The 17,162-nt window shown below is 34.9% G+C and overlaps 1 long non-coding RNA gene across 2 annotated transcripts in view; it reads left to right on the top strand.

Annotated features, from left to right (window-relative positions):
• Positions 1–16,631, top strand: part of LOC141556372 (uncharacterized) — a 35,646-nt gene extending 19,015 nt beyond the window's left edge. For both annotated transcript variants that reach the window (XR_012486510.1, XR_012486509.1), the window contains 2 exons: positions 9,391–9,495; positions 16,560–16,631. This is a non-coding gene — a long non-coding RNA (uncharacterized LOC141556372). The remainder of the gene's footprint in view (positions 1–9,390; positions 9,496–16,559) is intronic.
• The last annotated feature ends 531 nt before the right edge of the window (positions 16,632–17,162 follow it).

Here is a 17,162-nt window from a genome sequence, read left to right as displayed (position 1 = left end):
GAGTTCTCACCTAGCAATCCTAACAAGTTCTAAGTCAGATCTTTCAAGCTGGTCATTACAGCTGCTTAGTGCTGATCATTTCAAGGTGAATTGACCAAAATCTAGAGGAAAAACAACCTAACAAGCAGTCAGAAAATGACTGGTTGAGGTGGTCTCTAATTGAAGACATTCCTCTTGTTAGAGTCTTCAGAAATGTTTAGAGAAGATTCATCTTGTGTCCTGAAGTTTGGACAAAACATTGAGGTAGAGAGAGCACTTGGAGGCAGAACCCTTGTTCTTGGGTAATATTCTCTGCTTCCCTGAAGCTAGAGAGTATGCCAGGCAGAGCAGACGTCTGTAAAGAGCTATTGGGTACTATCTCTTTTAAAAGAGACTCCATCATCTGCTAGAGAGATCTAGCACTCTTTTGATAAAGAAAAGCCGGGAGGAACAATTAAAAGGAAAAGGGGTGGGGTGAACTCTCCAGAGATCTGTTTCCTGAGGTGACATACAAATGAGTTGGCTTTAAGGAAGGGTGAGCTTTGCCAAGTCACTAGCCTCAATGCTATCTGGGTCCAGTGGTAAGAGATAGATCAGAATGACTGGAGATGGCCCTGGGTGTAATGCCCATTCAGTGATAAATACCAGGTAAGAATTGAGGCAAAAAACAGCCTTTTTCATTTAGTTTAAAAAAAAAAAATCTAATCTGGAAGGGGAAGAGCCTCAGGATTTCTGGCCAAAACAGAAGTAATTCCTGTTTACATTCACTCTGAATCAATCTGGGGCCAAAATGACCAAATGGGGCTTTGGCCAGTGACCTCTTTTTGGCCAATCAAGGAGAGCCAGAGTGATTTGAGTTTAGGAAAGAATGTCCTAGGAAAAATAACTGGAATAGACCATAAAAGTTCTCTTTTCCCTTCCCACACCCTGCCTTGTATTATACTTATTTGTATACCTGTTAACATTTCCCCCGGGAGGTTGTAAATTTCCTTAAAGCAGGGATTGTAGTATTCATGATCTCTGTTTTCCTAGCTAGCATATTACCTTACATAGAGGCTTAATATGTTTTAGATGAATTTATGCATGAAATTGTGCCCAACTGAGTTGAAGAACTAGATACTGCACTTGTAACTTATATAACTTGTATGCACTTTAAAGAGCAATCTGAATTTGTTATGCTGGATAGGACAGCAATTATTACAAAATTTCTCTCTTTCAGGACCAGATCTCTCAGGTTACAGCAGAGTTTCTGATCAGGGGAACTAATCAAGACAATAATTATCTTTAATAAAGAAGTGGGACACAAAAAAACCATTAAAATATTTTCATTTCTATATAAGTGATACTAAAAAAGTAGGATAAATAGAATGTGGAATAGTATTCAAAATAACTACAAAATTCATATTGTATTAGGGAGTCAGTCCACCAAGACTTATTCAACATCTATAAAAGCAATTTATAAAAAACTTTTATGCAAACATAATTTTAAACAATTGAAGAGATATTCATTGTTCATTATTATCAAAATATTCAAATAATTCAAATAATAAAAATGACAGGTGTATATTAGTCAGACTGTAAAAGGATTATTTTATTGATCTAGATAACAAAATTTAATTGGAATCTAGGGGAAATTATGAAAAAGGACAAGAAATAAAGGGAAAAGAGTATTGTTGAATATACTATATTATAAAGCATTAACCATCAAAACTAATCATTGCTGGTTAAGCAAATACAAATTAGTGGATCAGACTAGATAAACAAGAATCAGAAACAACTGAATTCAATAATCAAGTATTCAATAAAACTAAGAACATAAACTGCTTAGGCAATAACTCTTTACTAAAAAATTTGATGGGAAAACTGAATAATAGTTTGGCAAAAAAAAAGGACATCTTATAGCATATGTCACAATAAATTTCAACTGGGCATTCATATATAAAATGTTATATCATATAATTGTGGAAATATATATATAGAAAAATTACACATGTTTAACATAAATTGAATTACTTGCCATCTAAAGGAGAGGGTGAGGAGAAGGAAGGGGAAAAATTTGAACACAAGGTTTTGCCAGGGCAAATGTTGAAAATTATCCATGCATAGGTTTTGAAAATCAAAAACTTAAATAAAATTTAAAAATAAGTAAATAATTTTATATCATGATAAAAATCAGAGGAAATGGATAGGAAGGTACTTTTTAAAACTATAATGAAAGGGAGAATCCTTAAACAAAAATGTATAGAATATTCCCTCCAAACAAAACAATTTTGATGACATGAAATTGAAAATTTTGTGTACAAATGAAATCAATGCAGCTAGGATAAGAGAGGAAACAATAGGTACAGGAACAAATCTACATCACTTATCTTTGATGAGAGTCTGATATCTAAAATATAAAGAGAATTAACACAAATATTTAACACAAAGAACTACAAAAGAATAGATGATAAAGGTAATAGTATACCTGGGACAAGTGATTGGTACTCGGGAAAGGGCAACATAACTTCCACCCTATAAGAGATCTGGGAATGAATCACTCAGAGTTGCAAGATCAATAACTTTTGGGTGATTTGAACCTGGAGTAGATGTTTTAAAAGAATCTTAAACTTAAAGCAAACTTATGAAAGGTTTTTCAAGATTAGTAACAATTAGAGAAAAACAAATTATCACCATTCTTATACAATGCAAATTGGCAAAAGTGACAAAAGATGGAGACAGTCAAGGATGGAGTGACTCCAGGATAACAGTAACATTACTAGACTATTGGGGGAGCTCTGAATAGGCCATTCTATTTAGGAAAGCAATTTGTAGTTATCCTGAAAAAGTGTCTGAAATGTCTATATCCTTTGTCTCAGAGATCTTACTAGAAAGTATACATTCTCAAGGAAGTGAAAGACAGAAAGAAAGACTTAAAAATTATACAAATATGTGATGGCAAAGAGCTAGAAAGAGGGTATTTATCAATTTGGGAATAACTAAACAAATTGTGTTGCATGAATATAATAGAATATTATTGCATCATAGTATATATTATATATAAAAATCTCAAAAGTATAAAGAGAACTGAGAAGACAAAATATACAATGACTATAACACTGTACAATGAATACATAAGATATAGAGGATGAAGGTTTTATTTCCTTCATGTTATAAGCTGATTACAGTGCAAAGACTCAGGGGTACTCTTTTAAAAAAATACTAGGAAATAAAACATTTCAAATAGCTTATTTGGTAAGATTGTCTCAGAAGTTTAAGACAATTTTGTGAAGCTACTGAACAGATCTTTTGCATTTGCATTTATCCAGGACCCACACTGTCATAGATCATATAATGGGCAAGTTTCCTATGATGCTCAATTAATTACCATTCATCTTTGACATAGCACTGCCCTTCCCACCTCTTCCAATCACAGGAATCAAAAAGATTATATCCTGTCATCTTAACAAAGAATATTTCCCCAGCAGGGAGCTAAATTTGGTGCCTAGCTCCATAAGAGGTGCCCTCCACATACTTTTTGGAAAACGTTTATATTTTTCCAATTATTTATAATAACAATTTTTAATATTCATTTTTTAAAATTTTGAATTCTAAATTCTATCCTTCCTTTTCTCCCTTCTCTCCTCTTTGAGAAGGCAAGCAATTTAAAATAGATTATATATGTGCAATTGTGCAAACATATTTTCATATTATCCATGTTAGAAAACAAACAAAAAACTCTAAGAAAAATAAAATAAAGTTTTAAAAACTATGTTTTTATTTGCAGTTAGACTCCATCAGTTCTTTTTGTAGATGTGTTTAGCATTTTTCATTATAAGTTCTTTGGAATTATCTCAAATTATTATATTTCTAAGAAGAGATTTTTCACAGTTGAATATTATTACAATATTGCTGGTAACTATGTACAATGTTTTCCTGGTTTCAATTCATTTTGTATCAGTTTATAAATGTCTTCCTATGTTTTTCTGAAATGATCTGCTTATCATTTCTAATAGCACAATATATATACCACAACTTGCTCAGACTTCTCTCAATTTCTAATTCTTCACCACCAAAAAAATAGAGCTATTATAAATAATTTTGTTCATATTGAGTTATTTTACTTTAAAAAAAATCTCTTCAGGATACAGATCTGGGGTCAAAAGGTATGCATAATTTTATAATCCTATGGCCATATTTTCAAATTGCTTTCCAGAAGAGTTGGATCAGTTCACAACACTACCAACAGTGAATCAGATGTCTACTATGTGCTAGACATGATGAGAAGCATTTTTTCAAACATTATTTCATTTAAGCATGTGACCATAGGCCACTTACCTGCTTCTATCTGTTAGAAAGAACTGGTTGTTAGGGGAAAAAAAAAAGGTAAAAAAAAAAGTCAGTTTCAACAGGATTATGCTTGGCCCTAGAAGTCAGAATTATCCAAAACAGATTTAAGATTAATAGAAGAAACACTTTTTTTTTTTTTGCTGAGGCACTTGGGATTAAGTGACTTGCCCAGGGTCACACAGCTAGGAAATGTTAAGTGTTTGAGACCAGATTTGAACTTTAGGTCCTCCTGACTTAAGGGCTGGTGCTCTATCCACTGAGCCACCTAGCTGCCCCCAATAGAAGAAACACTTGCCTAACAATTAGATGAGTTCAAAAGCAGAATGAACTGGTTCAGAACATAATAAGTATCCCTTCAAAGAACTTCAAGCAGATGTTCCTTCCATACAGATATTGTAGTGGTATTTCCTGTTCATGTAGTTGAACCATAAGACCTCTGAAGTTCTTCTGAGTCTGAGATTCTGTTATCTTATACAGCATGTAATTGTACATTAAATGAAAAAAATTCTCCTTTCTCAAAGAAGTGAAAGGGCTTCTGGAAAGATTTTCTGCATTCCAGATTCTAAGAGAGGTTGTCTTCGGTTCCTAAGACAGGATAAAGGGGGAAAAAAAATCCAAGAAAGAAACTAAGAAGGAAAAAATTCCAAGGGCAAGGGAGGACAAATTAAATCAGAACTAATACTAGAGATTAATATGTAGATGAGTGGGATACAAGTGACAGGTCACCAAACAACACAAAGGAAAGCTTTCAGATTTTGGTGTCTCAGACAAGAATTTATGTGTTCGTGCTCATCAGATATTTCTGGTCATCTTTTAGATTAACACAAGATCACATCCTCTAAGGAAATATAACCCTGTCTTCACCCCCGACTCTTGCACTCTCACCAGTACATGCAAACTAGTGGGACCTGACAACACAACTTTGTGACAAAGATAATGATAATTATGCCTGGCATAAGTGATTGGTGCTCAAGGAAAGGGCAATAAAACTACCATAAAGGAGATGTGGGGGTAAATCTCAGAGTTATAAGATCAATAATTTTGAGTGATATGAATCTAAGTGATTGAGAGGATGGTGTTATCCTTGATGATAATAAGAGAGGAGTGAAGAAGAGACTTGACAACTGATTAGATGTGAAGGGTATGAGACAGAAGGGAGAATCGAGAATGACTTAGAGGTTACAAATCTAAGCTTCTAAAGAGATGGTAGTATTCTAACAACAATAAAGAAATTAAGAAGAAGGAATGGTTTTTGGCCAAAAATAATGAATTCTCCTTTGGAAATAAGACATTTGACAACGCATATTGGAAGGGTCAATCAAGTGGCACAGTGGAGAGAGTACTGGACCTAGAGTCAGGAACATTGATCTTCACCAGTTCAAATCTATCCTCAGATATTTATTAATTCTGTGACACGCTGGACAAATCATTCAATCCTGTTTGCCTCAATTTCCTCATCTGTAAAATGAGCTAGAGAAGGAAATGCAAACCATTAACTTTGCCAGGAAACTCCAACTGGGGTCAGACATGACAGAAAAATGATTGAACAGCATACTTACTGAACATCCAGTTGGAAATGTTAATTAGGTAGTTAATGATGTGGGATTACAATCCAGGAGAGAAGTGAATGCTAAATGTAGAGATCAACAGATGACACAACTTGTGGCATTTAGTTGGTCTGTAAGCACATGCATGTAGATCCTGATGTAAATTTAGTCTGCCTCATTGCCTTCCTTCCTTCAACAAGAAAGTTCCTATCCATAGCTTTTGCCCTTAATTTTCTTGATAACAGTGGAGGAATTCACATGATGTTGAATACTAGAGAACACAAATAATATTTTCATTCCTTATTGTAATAGAGTATATAGTGTTAAAAGCATTGACTTTAGAGACAGAATATCTTGGATCTTATTATTTTAAACATATCATTTGACCCTTCTGAAATTCATCTTAAAAGATTAGATGATCTTTAAGTTTTCTTCTCACTTTAAATCTTTGATTTTTTGACAAAAACAATTGAAAGAATATTAATCCTAGAGATGAGAAGGCTTGAAAAGGAATATAAATTCTGACTTGAAATGCTGAGAAGGCTATGATGTGGAAAAGAGATCAGAATTATTTTTTTTTTCCTAACTCCAAAGTTCAGAACCACTATCAATTGGTAAAAATTATAGGAAAGATCTTTGCTCAATATTAACTAAAAAGAGCTATTTAATTATTTAGGTAATTTCATGAAGTAATAAATTCCATATCACTAGAAATATTTTTTCAGAGGTTGAATGGCCACTTGTCTGAGATATGATAGGAGGGATTAAGGCATTGTCTGTATTCTGAGGCTCTTCAAATTCTCAGATTCCATTCCTAACTGAGATGTTTTTGTTGAGTGCTTTCTTTTTTCAAAATACTATGACAAAATTTCTTTAACTTTTTGTCAGAAATTTTTCCTGATTTTCATCCGTTTAATATTATTACATTTTTCCATATTATTGTTCTTCCTGTATATTACAATGATTGAAATTGGAGAGTAAGTGATTTGTCCCAAGTTAGAATGAAGTCAGTTCTGAAACTAGAAAGTGAATATGAATTCTTTGTATTCCTCCCAGATAACTCAGCCAACTAAATTTTCTGCATTAATTATAGATATAAAGTGTTTTATTTGAATTTTATTTTTAATTTATGGATTACAGCAAGCATTTCTATACTACAATACAATAAAAAGATGATTGTACATAAAACTGCAAATTTAATATGCACACTTGATATTCCTATTTTTTCTTTTTTCCTTTCCTCCCACCATAAAGATGGCTATCATTAGATATAAATAGGAATAGCTATATGGATTTGATAAAAATTTTATATATTTTAGTTATGAGACCTTTATCTGATAAACTTTCTATATTTTTTCCTCTAATTTTCTACTTTCTTTCTAATCATGGCTATATTTATTTTATTTCTATAAAAACTTTTCAATGTACTCGAAACTATCCATTTTATACCTAATTTTGTTCTCTATTTCTTGTTTATTCATAAATTGTTCACATCCATAAATCTGATAAATAATCTATACTATGTTCTTCTAATTTTCTCATAAAATCTTTCTTTATGATCTAGAACATATATCCATTTTGATCTTATCTTTCTAAATAGTGTGAGATATTAGTCCATGCCTAGTTTCTGCTATATTGTTTTCCAGGTTTTCCAACAATTTTTACTAAACAATGAATTCTTATTCCAAATTCTTAAGTCTTGACACTTGTCAAATATAAGATTATTATGTATATTTACTGCTATAAATGATATGCCTACTCTATTCCATTGATCTGCCTTTCTATTTCTTAGCTAGTACCAGATAGTTTTGATAATTGCTGCCTTATAATAAAATTTAAAATCTATACTGTGAAACTTCCTTCCTTTGTGCTTTTTTCATTACTTCCTTTGATATTGTTATTTTTTGTTTTTCTAAATTAATTTTATTACTATTTTTTTGAATTCAGTATAATTTTGTGTAATCTAATTAGGATGGTGTTGAAGATATAAATTAGTTTATCATTTTTTATTATATTGGCTCTGCCTACCCATAAGCAATTCACATATCTCCAATTATTTTAATCTGATTTTATTTGTAAAAAAGGTGCTTTTTTAAAAAATAATTTTGTTTATATAGTCCCTGGATTTGTTTAGGCAGGTGCACTAATATATTACATAGAATTATTTTAAATGGGATGTTTTTTGTTGTCTCTTTTTGCAGAGTTTTGTTGTGATATATAAAAATGCTGATGATTTATGTGGATTTACTTTATATCCTGTTAGTTTCCTGAAATTATGACTTGTTTCAACTAACATTTTTAGTTGAATTTCTGGGACTTTCCAAGAATATCATCATAATGCCTACAAAAAGATAGTTTTATCACCCTATTCTGATTCCTTCAATTTCTTTTTCACCTCTTTCTGCTACTGTGAGGATTTCCAATACAACATTTGGTGACAATGGGCATTCTTGTTTTACACTTGACTTTACTGGGATGGTCTCTAGTCTATTCTCATTATAAATAATGCTGATAGTTTTAGATAAATGATTTTTTATCTTTTAGATTTTGGAAATTTTGAAGCAAAATTTTCCTGTTTATTAATGAAAATTTTGGCTCACTTGAAATGTATGTAGAATTAATTTATTTAGTATCCTTTATAGATATAAAATCAATTAATTAGATCAGAAAATAACATTATCTATAAATTATATATAATTTATAAAACATAAACCATTATACCTAAAATTATATTGCACATAAAAATTTGCTCATGGGTTGTTATAATTTCAAAGTTGCTATGGGTTACTCTAGTTCCTTTCCCTACCTCTCTCTTCAGAGGATAGCAATGTCACTACACAACTAAAGATAAACATCACACAGAGGACAGGAGAACGAAGCATGAAAGGCATGAGCAAGCTTCAAAGGAGAAGCAATAGAAATTCTGAAAAAGAACAAGAGTGATGATATAATTTTAAAATTATGTGGCAAAAAGAGAAGGCGGGCTAGTCACATGGCAAGAGTTGAAGCAAGGAAAATCCACAGCTTGTTGAGTGATCCCTTTGTGGCAGAATTTGGGGAAGACATGGACAAGAATTGTTATAAGATGGGTTTGGTTGGTGGGAACTCTCAATACAATGAGATCAGAGATCTCTCTGTGTATCATTATCAAGATTCCAATGTTTCATTTTTATTTTTTGCATATATAGGATTGCAGAGGGTAGGGAGACAGAGAAGAGTTTGGCCTTTGATCAAGCCTTTAGTCCAGGATGTATTCACAGAAAGAAAGAGCCAGATGATGGGATGTTAATTTAAACTAAATATAAAACCGTACTTTGTATACTGATCTAAGTATCAGCTTCTCAGAAGATTGAATTATTGTTATCAAGTCATTCACTCATATCTCACTGATCATACTGATCATAGTATTTTCTTGGTAAAAATACTGAATTGGTTTGCTATTTCATTTTCCATTGGTTTAAGGCAAACTGAAGTTAAGTGATTTGTCCAGGATCAGTTTTTGAGGCTGAATTTGAACTCCTCTTCTTGATTCCAGGTGCAGCATTCTATCCACTAAGCAGCTGCTATAAAAGGTACTTACTAGAGTGAAGGTGATGCAGCAGATCAAGTGTTGGAAACCCTTACTTGTTCTGTGACCTGGGTAAGTTTCTTAATCTTTTTTGCCTCAATTTTGCCAAGAAAACACCAAATGTGGTCACCAAGAGTGGAACATGACTAAAAGACTCAATGACAAAAGATAATTAAAAATTATTATTTAATACTGTTTTAACCACCTGTCAATTCTTGTGCTGTAAGTCTGTGTCTTTTAGCAATTTTTTTTTGTGGGAAATAAAGAAATAACTATCCCAGACATGAATGGATACTTTTTCTATCCCCAACTTTTGCCAAGACATAGACATAAGCCAAAACTTAAGTTTTAAATAATGCATCTCTAGGGTTCCAGGACCAGGGTTTATGAGACAATGAATGAGAGAAAAGAGATCCCAACCTTGTTTTCATTAGAAGCCAGATTCTTCTAATACTTCCCTTGTCTGGGTTATATTCAGTGATTTACTGGTAAATATTTAACAACTGACTCTGTGGAAAAACCAATGCATGGCATACTTTAAATTTAATCTGCATTATTAGCATTTTTTCCATCACTTTCTTAAGTTTAGACAACAAAATAATCAAATTCTAATTTTTATGATTTGTAACTGCTTATACTGAAAATTTAACAATCAGCTCAAGAACTGATAAAAGCTGGCTTTATCACACTCTGGCTTTACACATGATCCAGGGAAGAAGAACCCCTTAAAGAAAGGGAATAAGTGTCATATTCAGCCTTCTGAGCCCATTAACATTTCCTTGAGATTAGATACATTTTATAGTTTCTCATGAAAGTGTCTTAAGTGGAGTACAATAGGAACATTCACTGATTCCAGAAGATTTAATTAAGGAAGAGGAGAGATAGACAGACAGACAGAGAAACAGGCAGACAAACAGAGAAAGGGAGAGAGGGAGGGAGAGACAGAGAGACACACAGATATAAAGAGAGAGAGAGAGAGAGAGAGAGAGAGAGAGAGAGAGAGAGAGAGAGACAGACAGAGAGAGAGAGAGAGAGAGAAAGAGAGAAAGAGAGAGAGAGAAAGAGAGAGAGAGAGAGAGAGAGAGAGGGAGAGAGAGAGAGAGAGAGAGAGAGAGAGAGAGAGAGAGAGAGAGAGAGAGAGAGAAAGAGAGAGAGAGAAAGAGGAAAGAGAGAGGGGGGGGGAGAGAGAGAGAGAGATAGAGAGAGAGGGGGGCAGAGAGAGAGAGAGAGAGAGAGAGAGAGAGAGAGAGAGAGAGAGAGAGAGAGAGAGAGAGGGAGGGAGGGAGGGAGGGAGAGAGAGAGAGAGAGAGAGAGAGGAGAGAGAGAGAGAGAGAGAGAGAGAGAGAGAGAGAGAGAGAGGGAGGTGGGAGGAGATTTAGTTCTTTTACAGAAGAAGAGAATCAAATCAGAGAGCTGGAAGAAATCTTAAGAGTTTTGTTATGGCTAGAACAGTGATTTCAGTATCTGAAATCCTGAATTCAGATCCTAGCTGGTTGTGACATTTAGGTCCTGTATAATGTTGGGCAAGCCATTAAAACTCCCTGCACCCTCATTTATTTTTTTTCTTTTTCTGAGGCTGGGGTTAAGTGACTTGCCCAGGGTCTCACAGCTAGGAAGTGTTAAGTGTCTCAGACCAGATTTGAACTCCGGTCCTCCTGAATTCAAGACTGGTGCTCTATCCACTTTACCACCTAGCTGCCCCACCCTCATTTATTAATCTGCAAAATTAACCAGTTGGATTAGATAATCTCTAATTTTCCCTTCTGTGTCTGAATCTCTTAAATCATCTCATTAGTCCAGACTTCTGCTTCCAGGCAGGTAGATGTAAAGATTAAGACTTCTCTGGTCCTGAGTGCCTAAATAATAATGCTCAAGGAGGCTATTGGCATGTGAGAAGAAAAAAAGTCAGAAATAAAATAGCCAGGGAACAAGGAAAGTTAAGAGATGGAAAAAATTGTTTTAACACAGAAAAATAATAAAATATTATTTTAAAATAGTAAACCATTTAACCTTGAAAAAAAAAAAAAAGAAAGCTGGGCGAGAGATATGAAGAGAGAAGGAAGAGTGAGGAAGAGAGAGAGAGAAAAAAATGAAGAGAAAAGAAATATAAATGGTAAAGAGTGGTAGAGAACTACCTACTTGTTCAAGGGCATTCCTTTATACCAGTACTATAAGTTGCCTATTTTTTGCCTAAATTCTCCAAGGGAGATAATGGTCCAATATAAAGAATCAAAGAAAAGATTTGAACTTCCAGAGAGATGTGAAAACAGTGAACTGAGGTCTTTATGAAGGACCCAAATGGAAATGTAATTCTGGGAACATGTGGAAGGAGTTTTCATGTTGAGGTATCTTTACTAATCTTTGGAAAAAATTTGATTATGCTTATCATAAAGTTATTTTAGTTAGGATAACTAATTGCATATTCAAAAGAGAAAACTTCATTAGGAAGGGAAAGAAGGGAACAAATATTAAAAAAAACTACTATGTGACAGGCACTTAAAAATATATCATTTGATCCACACAACCACCCATTATATATTTGGGGAAATCAAGGCAGAGGGTAAGTGACTTGCCCAATTCTACAAAGATGTATTGTGAAGACTGAGTTAGCACCCTGGATACCTTAGAATCAGCCAGAGTCAGGATAAACAAAAGTCCTTGATCTTTATTCTTTGTCTTTTGGAGTAGCAGTCAGGGGAATGGACATAGGAATCGCCATACCTTTCTCTCTCTCCACAGCCAAAAAGTGACTCCCACTTGTCTTACTCTACCTTCTGATCCCTCTCACAATTCTCTGTCTACACCCACAGATTGAGCCAGCACAGAATAGTTGGGCAGGGCCATTCTCCAAGCATATGTTAATATTGTCCAATTGGTAATTAGCCTTAAGTGCTCAGTTATCCAAGTGCATCTGCTCAGTTTCAGCCCTTTACATCTCCCACTATCTTTGGTTTCAGAACACAAGTGGTCATGCCATCCATGACTTCTCAGGGAGGTGAGAACCCCAAAAAGGAGGTGATCACATCCCCCTCCCCCGACTTCTCAGGAAGGGAGGTGAAAGCACTAAAAAGGAGATGATCACACCTTCCCTGAGTTCTCAGGAAGGGAGATGAAAAGCACCAAAGGGAAGTGAGGATTGCTAGTGGGTTTCTGAACTGAAGGGTCTTATTAGAAACAGGTACACACAAACCAATCAGCATGAAAGGTATTACACAAGCACATAGCAATAATGCACAGGCTATTTGTGATGACTCTCCCCATAGCCAATGCAGGCTCAATATGGTGTAACAAACATGAATTGTACATGCTAGTAGTGATATAACAAACAATATAAATCAACATGGTGTTGTAAAAGATTTCCAGAAGTCCTAGAAGGAGGCTATGTAAACATCAGTCACACATACGTCTTCTTCAGCAGCCAAGAGATAGTCCAAAACGAATCTATTGTCCATTGCTTCACATTTCAGGGAATCCAATGATCCCCACAAGTTTTTGAAGTCCTGCAACAGTCTTATTATTTCTCAGAAAATCCAATGATTCCTGAGGGTTTTCAAGTCATACAACAGTCTTTTCATGTCTCAGAGAATCCAATGATGCCTGAGGGTTTTGAAGTCCCACAATTTTTGATGTCCATGAGTCAAATGCCATAACTGCCATGCTTTCAGTGGTAGGCACAGTCAGCGACAGAACCACCTGATGTTTCATGGGTCTTCTCCTTCTTTTAAAGGGTCTGCTCCATCTCTCTCTGATGGACAAGGCGAGTATGGCTCGTTGGCACCCATCTGATTCCTTCTCCCCTATAGAGATACAAGCAAACCCTCTCCCCTAAGCAGTTAACCTATCTGGTCCCTTCCATTCACCACTTTCTGGGTCTCTCCACATCACTGGGTGATTATCTAAAGATAGTGGAGCTGCTTGCACTGGACACTGCCTTTTTGGTAGGTTATAAAACCAGTCTGCTAGAGCCAATGCATCTTTATTGAAAATTTTAAAATTAATGGTATAAAGAGCTAAATTTAGAAGTTCTCAAGGATTATTTGTGTTCCCCCTTTCTTTTGTTTTTGGAGGAGTGTCTTAATGTCTCTGTTTCTCCTCTCTACTATTGCCTGTCCTTGAGGATTAAAAGGTATGCCAGTGGTGCGTAAAAATCTTATACTGTGCACAAAAGTGTGCAAAACATTTAGAAGTATATTCAGGTCAATTATCTATTTTTATTGTTTGTGGCACACCTATAATTGCAAATGCTTGTATAAGTGACCACTTGGGCTGTCTCTTTTGCTGCTGGTATTGCAAAAGTGAATCCTGAAAAGGTGTCTACCACAACATGGATAAAAGACAGACAACCAAAAGATTTATAATGGGTCATATCCATTTGCCAAATTTCATCAGGTCTCAAACCATGAGGGTTCTTCCTTGAAGGGAGTGTAGAAGCATGGAAAGGAATACAAGCTGTACAGGCTTTTACTATGCTCCTAGCTTCCCCTCTTGTTATTCCAAATTGTAAATGTAAAGCTTGAACAGCCTAATGATATTTAAAATGAGATTCTTGGGCTTCTTGAAATAAAGGAGTATTAGTCAACATAGTTAGAAGGCTATCTGCCTTTGAATTACCATCAAAAGTAGGACCTGGAAGTTCACTATGATAGTGGACATGCAAGATATAAATCTTACCTGGATACTTTCTCACTTGCTCTTGAAGTTCCTTAAAGAACTGCTATATATTAGAGGCTATAAATTTTATTTGAGCTGTGGCAATTCTTTGTACCACACATACTAAATAGGCCGAATTAGATATTATATTTACATCTCCTGGATGATAAGTAAGAGCTAGAATGATACAATTCATTCTGCTGAGTGGACTGAAAAGGAAGCTCTTACTACTCTTTTTATAGTTAACTCATGAGAGTATACAGCACAAATGTTATGTTTGGATGCATCTGTAAAGATACTTGGTCCTTTAGGAGAAACCTTAGAAACCTTTTCTTCAAAAATCCATAGGCAATTATGTAATAGCCAGGTTATCTTTAATGGGGACCCATGTGTAAAATTTGGAGCCGTGGCTAATAAAATTTGCCACTCTAGGATGGTTTCACAGCACACATTAATTTGTGCATTAGTATAAAAGGTGTATATCTTGTCAAGTCTTATCCCAGATAATTGTACTGATCTTTTAATGGCCTTTAATAAAATTCTAGCCACAAGCACTGGGTAAGGAGTAAGGCTTTTTTCTGGTTGTGCTGGGAGGTTTACCCACTCTATCACACTATCTCCTTGATAAAGGGCTGCTGTGGGTGCCTCTTGTGTAGCAAAAACTTATATTTCCAAGGGTTTTTGACTGATTTGAAAATTTTTTTTTATTAATTTTTGAATTATAACATTTTTGACTATATATGCATAGGTAATTTTTTACAACATTATCCCAAGCTTGTACTCCCTTCTGTTCTGAATTTTTTCCCTCCTTCCCTCTACCCCCTCCCCTAGATGGCAGGCATTCCCCTACATATTAAATATCTTATAGTATAGCCTAGGTACAATATATATGTGCAGAACCAAATTTTGTTGTTATTATTGTTGCTAAGGAAGAATTGGATTCGAAAGGTAAAAATAATCTGGGGAGAAAAACAAAAAAATGCTAATAATTTACACTCATTTCTCAGTGTAGCTGATTCTGTCATTGATCTGTCATCACTGATCAATTGGAATTAGTTTAGCTCTTCTCTATGTTTAAGATATCCACTTCCATCAGAATACATCCTCCTAACAGTATCATTGTTGAAGTGTATAATGATCTCCTAGTTCTGCTCATTTCACTCAGCATCAGTTGATGTAAGTCTCTCCAAGCCTCTCTGTATTCCTCCTGTTTGTCATTTCTTACAGAACAATAATATTCCATAACATTCATATACCATAATTTACCCAACTATTCTCCAATTGATGGGCATCCATTCATTTTCCAGTTTCTAGCCACTACAAAAAGGGCTGCCACAAACATTTTGGCACATACAGGTCCTTTTCCCTTCTTTAGTATTACCTTGGGATATAAGCCCAGTAGTAGCACTGCTGGATCAAAGGATATGCACAGTTTGATAACTTTTTGGGCATAATTCCAGATTGCTCTCCAGAATGGTTTGATTCTTTCACAACTTCACCAACAATGCATCAGTGTCCCAGTTTTCCCACATTCCCTCCAACATTCATTATTATTTGTTCCTGTCATCTTAGCCATTCTGACAGGTGTGTAGTGGTATCTCAGAGTTGTCTTAATTTGCATTTCTCTGATCAATAGTGATTTGGAACACTCTTTCATATGAGTGGAAATAGTTTCAATTTCATCATCTGAAAACTGTCTGTTCATATCCTTTGACCATTTATCAATTGGAGAATGGCTTGATTTCTTATAAAATAGAGTCAATTCTCTGTATATTTTGGAGATGAGGCCTTTATCAGAACCTTTAACTGTAAAAATGTTTTCCCAATTTGTTACTTCCCTTCTAATCTTGTTTGCATTAGTTTTGTTTGTACAGAAGCTTTTTAATTTGATGTAATCAAAATTTTCTATTTTGTGATCGATAATGATCTCTGGTTCTCCTTTGGTCACAAATTCCTTCCTCCTCTACAAGTCTGAGAGGTAAACTATCCTATGTTCCTCTAATTTATTTATGATCTCATTCTTTATGCCTAAATCATGGACCCACTTTGATCTTATCTTAGTATGTGGTGTTAAATCTGGGTCCATGGTTTTTGAGTGATTTTGAGTGACTCTTTCAACCACATTGGATAAAACCAGTTTAACTTCTCTCAAAGCTTCTTGAGCTTCTTTTGTAAGCTGACGTGGTGAGTTTAAAGCACTGTCTCCTCTTAAAATGTCATATAATGGTTTCAATTGATAGGTAGTCAGGCCTAACACTGGACGCATCCATTAGATATCTCCTATCAATTTCTGGAAGTCATTTAAGGTGTTTAGCTTCTCTGTTCTTAAGGAAAGTTTTTGTACTGTAAGCACCTTAGGGTATACTTCATATCCTAAATATTGAAAAGGAGCATGTCTTTGAATTTTTTCTGGAGCATGTGCAATTTATAATTCCTTAGTGTTTCTATGGTCTTTTGGAGACATGCTTCTAACATTTGTTCCTCAGGTGCACATCCCAATATTGTGGACCAAGGACCCTACTTTCACTGAAGAAGTCCTCAGTGACCATGAATTTGGGTGAGTATTTTAATAGACAAATAGGCAACTTAATTTGTTAAGGGCTAACCTAGTAACCTTTTCTAGCTGAAATGGAGCAGATATTAGGAAAATATTCTCGCCCATCTCCAGCCTCATGTTGGATGCCAAATGTGAAGACTGAGTTAGCACCCTGGATTCCTTAGAATCAGCCGGAGTCCGGATAAGCAAAAGTCCTTGATCTTTATTCTTGGTCTTTTGGAGTAGCAGACAGGGGAATGGACATAGAAATCTCCACACCTTTCTCTCTCTCCACAGCCAAAAAGTGACTCCCACTTGTCTTACTCCACCCTCTGATCCTTCTCACAATTTTCTGTCTACACCCACAGATCAAGCCAGCACAGAATAGTTGGGCAGGGCCATCCTCCAAGCATATGTTAATAGAGTATTGTCCAATTGGTAATTAGCCTTAAGTGCTTGGTTATCCAAGTGCATCTGCTCAGTTTAAGCCCTTTACATAGTATCTGAAGCTGGATTTGAATTTAGGTCTCAACTCCAAACCTTGCCCTCTAAG

This window comes from Sminthopsis crassicaudata, chromosome 2 (genome assembly GCF_048593235.1).
Source record: "Sminthopsis crassicaudata isolate SCR6 chromosome 2, ASM4859323v1, whole genome shotgun sequence".
Lineage (NCBI taxonomy): Eukaryota > Metazoa > Chordata > Mammalia > Dasyuromorphia > Dasyuridae > Sminthopsis > Sminthopsis crassicaudata.
This window is presented reverse-complemented; position numbering and strand designations above follow the sequence as displayed.